A 9295-nucleotide genomic window follows, 5' to 3' on the forward strand; every position below is an offset into this window, starting at 1 on the left:
AATGTTGTTTTCTTGTAGATGATTTTAATAACCAATAAACAGAATGATACCATAATACAATCAGTTGCTTATAGTTCATTTTACATTAGACTTTGGCCATCCAAAATTCAGATCTGGGTTGTCCAGATAGCTCTGCAGTTAAAATTGTTTAAAGCTTTCATTTTGAGTCCAGTGGAAACAGGATTCTTCCTAATAAAAGCTCATTAGTCTAAGCATTTTATGTATGGAAATAGGGGAATGACAGCTTTTATCCAGCCATGTATAGACCTAACGTGTGACAGGACAGTTCTTTTCTATGGGATTATTGCACAATACCAGTCACACCATTAACCTAGTACACAAGAGTCCAACAAAACAGGCTATTACATTTTGGCCTACAAATCTTTTAACTATATTTTAGTGTTCAAATGGCAGACACCAGCTTAAGGTACTCTGTCATATGTTCTCCAATAGCCGAATAGTGTATTTAATGGTAGTTAATAGTCCAATGATAGCAAATAGTACATTGAATTGGACTGTGTATTGTGAGAAAACTTAGAATATTTTAAAAGGTAAAAGGGAGGTTGTAATGTGAAAGTAAAGCCAATGAGCATTCCAGGATTCAAAAACATCTTCCTTTTGCAAAGAGATGGATAGTTTCAGAACACACACATCTATTCATCTCAACCATTTATGATGTCACATCTCCAGGACTCCTCATGGGGGAGATGTGTAGATTCACCCGACGATTGCATCATCCCTGGCACTTCCCTGGGCAGCGGTCACAGGGCTGTGCTGTGGGTCAGTCTCATACCCGTGCTCCTGCCAGGCTCTCAGTTCAGTAACACTCATGATCAATACCACAGTCACCATACAGTCCATAGCAAGATCCGGGCTTGTCTACTGGGAGACTAGACATGCTGTTAGACAATGGCGTCAGTCAATCTCCTATCATGGAGATTGTGTAATCTGTAAATGTGGTGTAGACAGTCTTACACTACTAGATACGAAAGTCAGTGTCAAAAGCTGCCTTGAACCTGTGGGTTCATGTGGGTTCAACACGACTTTTTCCTCCTATGAGAAAACTTCCTTGGCTGTTGCTGGTCACTCTTCTCATCCTCTGGGTCACCAGTTCTTAAGTTATGCCATTTAGCTTGAACAATTTTCCTTTGAATGCCATGAGACAACGTATGGAGGAGCTGTACACGCCAGTTAAAACTAGCTGGAGCATCCAAGCTTTGAGAAATGAGAGTGTGAACTGCTTGGTTGTGTGGTTGATCCCTCTGAATTTGATTAAGAACAGTGGACTAAATGCAGAATATTTTTTTGAAATACATTTATTGGAGTAAATTACAAACCATAGGCTTTCATTAATGAAGGAGAATTGCCATAGCTGCACCCAAGCTATCTTTTGACCCTCTTTTAGGTTAAACTAGAACTGTTCTCCATTCATTTGCTTGCTTTCATGCATCTGCTCATCCCCTTCCTTTTTTATCTCATCTCCCGAGGAGGAGGAAAGAGGCACAGAATAAAAGTCTTTGCTGAGCTAGACACCTGTGCTATCTTCATTTGTGTCTTTCACTGTGTGTTATCTGACTCTGGGACACCATGTGATACAGGTTACGTTATTTCTGTCTTGCTTTCTTCTGTAGAATTTTTAATTAAAATTTCAATTGTATAGTACAACTAGCACATCCTGTCTTCAAGATGCTTTTCTCTATTATGGCCTTTGGGAGGCACAGTGGTAAAATGTTTTACAATTTATAACTATGTATTATATTTTATAACTATGACAATATATAAATGAACAGTATTCTCACTAGATTTGTATCTGTTTTTACTGAGGATGGCAAAAGTGGGAAGAGAGTGATTAGACTCAGCACCAGCATGTGTCCTCCTTCATAGTCGAGACACATTTTAGTGTTGAGTCAAGACACAATCCACTAGCCCAATGGCAGTAGGTAATTTGTTTTTGTTTTGAGAACCTGAATTTATATAACCCTGCAAACACCTGAACTTCTGTGGCATATAATTGTCAGTAAAACTCACCATAAGAATGCCCAGGTCACACTTAAGCACTGCTGGGATGTATAAATGAGGTGTTCCTCTGGCTGCCACCTTCTCCTGCAGGAACTGGAGATGATAGGTATTCTCAGGGATCGCTAGCAAGAGCTGGGAATTGATGCCTCTCTGAGGATTGTAGTCTAGCATCTCACTCGTTGAGACAGAGGAGACTTAAACTCCTCTCACTGAACTCCCAGGTGTAAACTTAAGCTGCTTATTGCTCAGTGTGCTGACTACTGTGGATCCAGCTTTTATAAGTCCAATTCTCCTTGTGTGCTGTGCAGGAACTAACTGTAGACCCCTGATGTGGCATGATGGCTTCCAATAGGTGCCAGGTCACCCTAAGGGCGCTGCCTGAGCTTTGTGACATTATTATTGGTCTAAAGTCTTCAGAATCCAGATTTTTCCTTCCATTAAGTAGTCATCAATGCAGAGGGGAATAAAGGCATTACAGTCTCCAGTTCTAGAGATAATTCGGTTTCCCAGATCGAAACACTAGGGACCTTGTTCTGTTTTCTGCAGACTGACAGCAGCCCTCAGGGGCTGTTTTGGCACCCAGGGATTAACTTTAATCTAAGGGTGTCATAGCTGTGACCTTCTCAGTTGATCCTATCTTTGAACCTTTATCTGGGGTATGGAACACCCCTACGGCACATCTAGGCACTAACAATCTTTTCCTGGCTACTTATTCTGAGCTACAAAACGCTTTACACCAGAGGATCAGGTCAGAGGAACCTTAAAGGGCCAAGGGATGTGTAGTTGTGTAACTTCTTGGCAACTATCAGAATATAGGCATTCATCTGTGACTATTACTCATCAAAACATTCAGCCTGCCCATCTCCACCAACCAGAGCTCCACATGTAGCTTGCCAGAAATCCTACTGGCAGAAAATCCAAAGTGAAAAAAGTGACATGGAAATGAAGTAGTTGGTGCTAAGAGAAAAAACCAAAATGAAGTACATCAAAAGGAGCAGGGATATTGTACAGGGAGAAAGATGGGATGAGAGAATCTCAGGGGTCTGCCTTTGAATGGGAGCACCTGGCTAAACTGGTTTCAGAACACAACAGGTGAGATGCAGGAGTTGTCATTCGACTCAGCTCCATCTCCCCTCGGCAGATGCTTATTGATCCCTATCTATGCAGACAAAACCTGGGGGGAGCTGTGGAAATGGCTCAGCCCGGAGTGGTCTCAATAATGCATTACAATGAGAACCGAAACCAGAACTGAAACCCGAATGGTACCTTTAACAAACAAAATGCCCTGAGTCAAGTCCCACCAATATTCAGTGAGTGTGAGACCAGACATCACAAAATAAACATTGCTATCTGGGGGGCCATCAAGCCACCAGAGATAACCATCCCAGATAGTGTAATCCATCCAAGCACAGTCCCGAAAAAGGATATTTAAGTCCAAAGTTTTGGGGAGAAAATCGGGGGAATCTTCCAAAGATACAGCTGGCCTGTAGGAGATTCTGTCCCCCCTTGTCCAGGACGCTGTGCAAGGTGACTTTCCGGGATTGAGTGGCCTTACCTGAGAGAGAGAGGGTAAGTGATTTAATAATGTACGTATGATGTCTAGCATGCTTTAAGATCATGATTTGTGCACTCGTTTAAGGTATTCATATCTAGCACGCTGGTGGTTTGCGTTGTTACTTTTCGAGATCACTTGTTAGGTGGTAATAGCATATTCTGTGAATTGTTTTGTTCTTTTCCCCTTAAATTGCAATAGTGCATTCTTCCACTGTATCCATAAGAACTTGCAATAATGGCGTATTGGACCTGTGAGTGTAGTCCAAATAAATTGTTAATTTGAACCTCTCAGTGAAGCCTTCTTCTCTCCTTCACAGCCTTGCATACTCAAGAAATGAGGAGGAGCTGTGCACAGCAGGCATCTGGCATCCGTCTGGCAGTGAGAGATGGAGACTTTTGGAAGGAAAAAAGGAGAGGGATGACTCTTCGCACTTTTCTTAGTTCCTACCTGTAACATTTTGCAGGTAAATTCTGAACGGAAAGAGGATCCTACAGGGAAGCAAATATGAAGAGAGCAGTGGTAGGCATCAATAGAGACAGCAATAACCAAGGCATTAAAGTACCATCAAGATGTACAAATTCCTACTGAAGTTTGTCTTGCCTTGAAGGAGAATGACCATAGGTACAGTCAGATAGAGCGAGGTTTAAATGCACTGAGAAGTCATCTCAGAACTTGCTTCGGCCACAATAGGTATGACCAGATTTGCACAACAGGAGCCTGGCTGGGCAGAGAGCCAGGCCTGGAAAGTGCTTCCCGTCACGGAGAAGCACACTGGGAAGCAGGCTGAGGAATCACCCCGTGCTGCCAGCATGGCATAAAAACTCTCCGCGTGCAATCCCCAAAGCCCAGCCGCAATCTGTAGGTGGTCAATGATCAGCCTGTGTTCCCTGTGATAAGCATATGTTGCCTTGCCAGACTGCTCATTTTATAGATATGCCCTATCTCACTGACAGAAATCCTCCATTATAACCTGGATTCCTTGGAGGACGGTAAACATCCTAATAATAGGAACTGACAACTGAATAGAGCATTTGAGTTCTTGTAGGTTTAGACAACTGCCTTCAAGGTTTGTTCATATTTTGTCATCTTCTGGCTTTTTATCTTCTGGCTTGTATAGTATTTTATCTCTTTATTTCGTGATGTGTAGACTCAGATTCAACCATTGCAGACGTCTGTCAATTCAGCTGTCTTCTTTTAACAAGAGTAGGTGTTGTTACTCCCTATTAGACAATGATTCAACTACATTTGTAAACAGCTAAAATTCTGCCTGTTTCATCTGTGCTGAGTTTCTGAAACAGTCCGAAGAGTGCTGTGAAACAAAGATGCCGAGGGACAAAAAGCCGGAGTGGTTTTTGTCAGATTTTAGCAGGACTGGGACTTTTGGTCTGAATTTGAGTGTCTTCGGAGTATCATTTCTATAGTTAAAAAATTTCCTTTGTGTATCTCTAACAAGCACCCTTTGAAGAAGGCCAATGAAAATACAGATTTAATCCTCTAGATTGCAGAATTGTCTGACCAAATACCAGTATTCAGCGCAGAGAGGTCAAAGCCAGCACTGCCCAGCTCTTCAGTGAAGTGGGGAAAGCCTTTCTGTTGCAGAGTTCTCAGACATCTCCATGCAACAGTTTACTCCTTCCTGGCTGGTATTATCCTGTTGGTAGATAGTCATCCAAAATAAGAAAAAAAATAAACCTTAATTGTCAATGACCTGTTGATTCATGGATTATTGAAGTCTGAAATTCAAAGCAACCCTATTGCTGATGGCAACAAGAGCTGGGCTTAAATGCAGAGGGATTCTTCTTAGCACTAGCAAAAGCCTCCAGACTGAACCCTCACCTTGAGTCCCAGGGACATTGAACCCTGACTCTCTTGATAAGTAATATTTCTTATTTAGAAGACTAAGCCTGTACAGAGAAAGGGAAAGTAAAATAAACTTGGGAAGAATTAACAATGCTGAATTAACCATATATTTGTATTAGCAGGGATTAAAGGCGCATCCTGTACTTCTTTGCACTAAACCTTTTACTGTTTCACAGCCACGATACTTGCTTCAGCTATTGCCCTTTTGTGGTCACTACCGTCATTCCAGCCACCCCTTCTCCCTACTTCACCATCAGTGGTTACACCACCACGATATCTGGGAATTCCTTCATTCACACAGACATGTCACTACCTCGTAGGGATGCTCAGCCCTACCCCATTTTATTTCAAGAGCCTTACAGGGAATTCCCAGAGCCCTGCTGCTCTGCTCAGCAGCTTCAGCTCAAGGTATTGCTTTCCCTCCAAAGCCACCTCCATATTAGTTCATCTCAATGTCTGCAGCAGGTCTACAACTTGCAGGAGTCTTAAAGAAATTCTTTGCTTTGTTTCTGTTCTGGTCCATGTTCTACATTGCGTCCGCTTCACGATGAGCTTCCAGCAGTTGCATAGATGATTCTGGAGAGAAACCTCATGCAAACAAAATCACTCTCTAGCTGCCCTTCTGCCTGTTCAATAGTATTTCATAACCGTCTAGATGAAGCTCATATTTTTTTTGTCTTTGTTTACAAACACCAGCTAGAAGCAAAAAGCTTCCTTTAAGGAAACTACTTTGAAAGTGGCTAAAAACTACTAGCTAACCATTTTATGGTAATAACTGATATCATCAGATATACTGATGTGTTAGATCCAGTTCTTTCAGTATATGATGCTACTTGCCGTAGTCCCATGAACACTGACTATGTCCAATGCAAATTTTAAATTGTTCCCCAAAACTAAGCTGTCCTGCTGGGTTACCCAACACCGCTGTTGCTGGAAGTCTGTTAAGAAATGATGCTTTTATCTTAAGAAATAGCAGTTTATCTGTCAACCACGGATATGTGGGTAGTTGCAGTCCAGATGAGCGGCCATGTTGATCCCTTTTCATGGCACATACTATCAAATTTCAGTATGTATCAACACCAAATGATTTTCTGAGGGAGAACATAAGTCCTTTAGGAGCGTTACAGTCAGTGACTTAATTTTGCATAAAGAATGTGACAGGTGTAAACAGTTGGCATAAGGCATGTCTGAATATTTCTAAAGACAGTTCAATAGTCTTGGAAAAGGGCATGAAATGGAATAGTTCTCCCAAAACAACTTGTCTGTTTCCAGAATAAATATTAGTACATACAAGAGAAATAAAAATGCTTTCATATTGCCCTGCAGAACTGTCTATCCAGTATCTCTTCAAAGGGTTGGTTTTCATGGTAAAGAAACAAACTGCAGGATGTTTTAGTTCTTAGTTCTTACCTCTTCCAATGCTGATATAATTTTTCTGGTAATTTCTGTGTTGTGTGGACCTAGAAACCAGTTCTGCCATACAAGCCCTTCCATAACAAGAGAGCAGTGATGCGATCACGGTGAATCCGATGTGAATTTAAACTCTGTACTCTGAGGTTCTTTAGTGTGTGGCACTTCTCACGGAAATAAGCTCTGTTTATCTAATTAAAGTTAGAATGATTTCTTTTGCATTTCTTCTACTGGTGACTTATCTGCAGTTAAACACCAAAAAATGCGGAAAAGTGTAATCTAAAAAGTTTGCCTGAAAAATTCACATAAGATACTTATAGTTCAAGGCTGCTCATCCATGTAGTCACCACAGCTACTGTACAAAAACCTTGGGTTTGGTTCCTGAGAGAAATATTGCAGCAAGCCACAAAGTCACGTGGAGGTCGTACAGGGCAAGAGTAAATCATCAGCTAACAAAGTATCTCCTGGTCAAAATGGTAATACAGACTGACCAAAAGTCTGTTTTAATCAAGTACGGTCTCATATAATTTGCTGGGAAAACTTAAGCACTTGATGCTATGTAAAAGCCTTGCTGAACATGTGCCTGATTCATAGAAATCTTTGATTACAGTGCCATTACCATTCTGTAATGAATGGAGGTTGAAGGTGGAAACTGGGACCAGAGCAAATGTCACCTCTCCACTGGGGGATGCCTTGATGGTTTTGTCTCCAGGCAGCACAGAATAGCTTTGAGATGAGTGGAGAACACAGAGCTCTAGAGGAAGGCAAAACCAAGCCCAAAGTATGAAATCAGACCCCTTGCTACTCCCACACAGCTCTATAAAATGCCTGAGGAGGGGACAAGGGCTCCCGGGGGAGCTGATGGGAAGAGAGCCAGAGCCTCACCAGGAGCTGCGTTGCCGTGTCAGAGCGGTGCGTAGCTGATAGACCCTGGTAATTTGTGTTCACCACTGTTCTTCCACAGCCACACGCGTTGTCTGCTCCCAAGCAAGGGTTGAACACCCTCACAGGGACCTAAAAATGCCGCTGGCGCGCTGATTAGCCTCCATGGTGAAAAGTATAATTTTGGATGTATTTTCCTGGCTCCCATGACATCAGAACCCTTCTGCTGTTGTATATAATTATAAAAATGTCCCTCTGACTTCTTGTTGCTGAAAATACACAGGCTGTTTTGTTTTCAAAAAAACAACATGTTCTCTCCCTCTTGTTTTTCTATTTTTGGCAGGTTCTAACCATGAAAACTGTGGTGATTACTACAGCTGAAAGCTGGAGCAAGACTTATGATGACACCCTCTAGCATGGAGCTTTATAAAGGTATCCAGCCTTTAGCTTCCCTCCCAGGATTAATACTGGGTCTGTTTTAGTTATATAGTACTCCTAAGCAGAAGATGAAACACACTGCTTGTTTGTAACCTGGTGCTGTCTAAGATCTTACTAGCCTTAACCACGGAGTAAACTGTCACTGCAGAGGGAGATGCTCAGCGGCAGAAAGGGAGTAGGCACTGAAATACACCATGCAGGAGCCTGAGTAATGGGCAAAAAATGGGAGTGTAACCCTATGACCATATTTAGTTTCCACATGTGAATCTTGGCTGGCTGAAGTCTACCCCGAATGCCAGTGAAGCCTGAGAAGCTGGAAATCTTTCGCTCTGTGCATACAAGCAGAGTCATGACTCACGCAGAAGAGAAACAGTTTTCTTTTGCAAGAGGAACATTTTTCCTTATTGACCAGGGAGACACCCGAAAATAGCTTTGCTTTCTGAGGGATTCTGTCAATTCGTGGCAACGCTGTGGAGGTATGAAAACCAAAGAAGCATTTACAGCTCCAGGAATTTGCTAATAAGTAGTAGAAATCTCTGTTTAAAGACAGCCCGCCAAATTCACTGTATATGTCAAAAGCTTGAAGACAATGAATTAAACCGAGAGTAACTCGGACTATTTAATAAATTGCAAATGTCAGACAAAGAAATGAAATGAAATGAAGGACCAAATAATATTAATGCAAGATATTTAAAATGCCATGCAATTTAATCTCCTTGAGTAGAGAGCTCAGTGTATAATCTCATTTGCACTGGGCTTTATTTCCGATGCAATACATTTTCAGCATCAAAACTGAAGAAGCATTAAACTTCTGTGAAAGATAGAGCTCTCTCGATTGCAGAATAATGATGTTTCTTGGAAAGGAAGGACACTTCCGAGAATCCCAGATTATTGGAGTTTGTTTCCACCAAAGTTGTTGGAATTTTCCGAGTTACTTCAATGGAAACTGAAGTAAGCCAAGGAAAATCCCACCCCATAGTGAGGGAGAACATCACTAAAAGGTATTAGTAATTAGAGCAAGGCAAACAAGCCTTATTTTAATGCTTGCCTTTTTTTCTCTCCTGATTTGCTCCAGTGACCCGTTTCTTCTAACATTTAGGAATGACACCGACCTACACCAGGTGAAAATTA

This window comes from Chroicocephalus ridibundus, chromosome 1 (assembly GCF_963924245.1).
Source record: "Chroicocephalus ridibundus chromosome 1, bChrRid1.1, whole genome shotgun sequence".
Lineage (NCBI taxonomy): Eukaryota > Metazoa > Chordata > Aves > Charadriiformes > Laridae > Chroicocephalus > Chroicocephalus ridibundus.